The 978-nt window shown below is 34.7% G+C and overlaps 1 long non-coding RNA gene across 1 annotated transcript; it reads right to left on the bottom strand.

Moving 5' to 3' along the window:
* Nucleotides 1–241: 241 nt before the first annotated feature.
* Nucleotides 242–671, bottom strand: LOC110226830. The gene is made up of 2 exons (XR_002330743.1): nucleotides 503–671; nucleotides 242–423 (listed from the first exon to the last, which is right to left on the bottom strand). It is a non-coding gene; the product is annotated as an uncharacterized LOC110226830 (long non-coding RNA).
* Between the last annotated feature and the right edge of the window lie 307 nt (nucleotides 672–978).

The following is a 978-nucleotide window of genomic DNA, read 5'->3' as shown; positions in this document are numbered from 1 at the left end:
TCAAATTTTGGGCTATAATAGGTTCTTCTACGTTAGCAATTTGTTCTTGCTGTTTAATTGGTTTTCGTAGCTTCATGTTTTGTGCTATAATATCTGATTTTCTACAATGACAGTGAAGAATTGCTATACTTAATTTAATTATGGCTTTTAATTTTGCTATTATATATATTTTCAGAGAGCTATATATTTTGATTCTATACCTGTTTTGCATAATATAAACATGAAAACATAAGTCTGAATATAAATTGTAACATAAGTCTGATTCCAATTCAAAAGTTAGAAAGTTATACAGAATCATTCAACATAACAAGTCTAAATCCAAAAGACATAACAAGTCTGATTCCAAAGTACATAACAGAAGCTGATTAGTCTAGTCTTAAACTAATTAAAACTACCTAATCTGGACCAAAGTTTCTTCATTCCCTGCAACAATCAACAAAGTCTCATATCAGTAGCAGATATAAAAGCAAAACACAAGCATCACAGTAATTACAAAACTTACCCCAGTTTCTTCATCTACTCAATAGATGACCAACTTATCCATTGGCCATGCAATAGATGAACCAAGTGAATCTCTCATATACTCGATTTCATCTGATGGCCTCCAAACTGCTGCATCATCTATCTTCACTACATCTACCCAAACTCTAGCTGCATTTGCCCCCAAGCGAACATGGTGTATCTTTTGGTCTGGGTCGATTGAATGCACACGTCCTTCACCAACCACCCGCCTCTTTCCACTAATATCCATTAACTTGCACTTCTGATTAGCCTTGATAACTTCAGCTCCAGTTTTACGCTGCCATATTACAATATAAACAGGTTTAATTCATGTATAATAATAACCAGAATCAGTAAGTAACAACATCTGCTAAATTTACCGGAGATCTTCGTAGAGGGGAGGGTGAAGCTAACTGACTTTTCTTTACAGGAGGCTTTGAACATGTTGCTGGAGACTTCTCAACAAGAGATTTTGAA

The sequence above is a fragment of the Arabidopsis lyrata genome (genome assembly GCF_000004255.2).
Source record: "Arabidopsis lyrata subsp. lyrata unplaced genomic scaffold ARALYscaffold_830, whole genome shotgun sequence".
NCBI classification, from domain to species: Eukaryota; Viridiplantae; Streptophyta; class Magnoliopsida; order Brassicales; family Brassicaceae; genus Arabidopsis; species Arabidopsis lyrata.
Note: the sequence above shows the minus strand (reverse complement) of the source record. Positions and strands in the feature narration are given on the sequence as shown.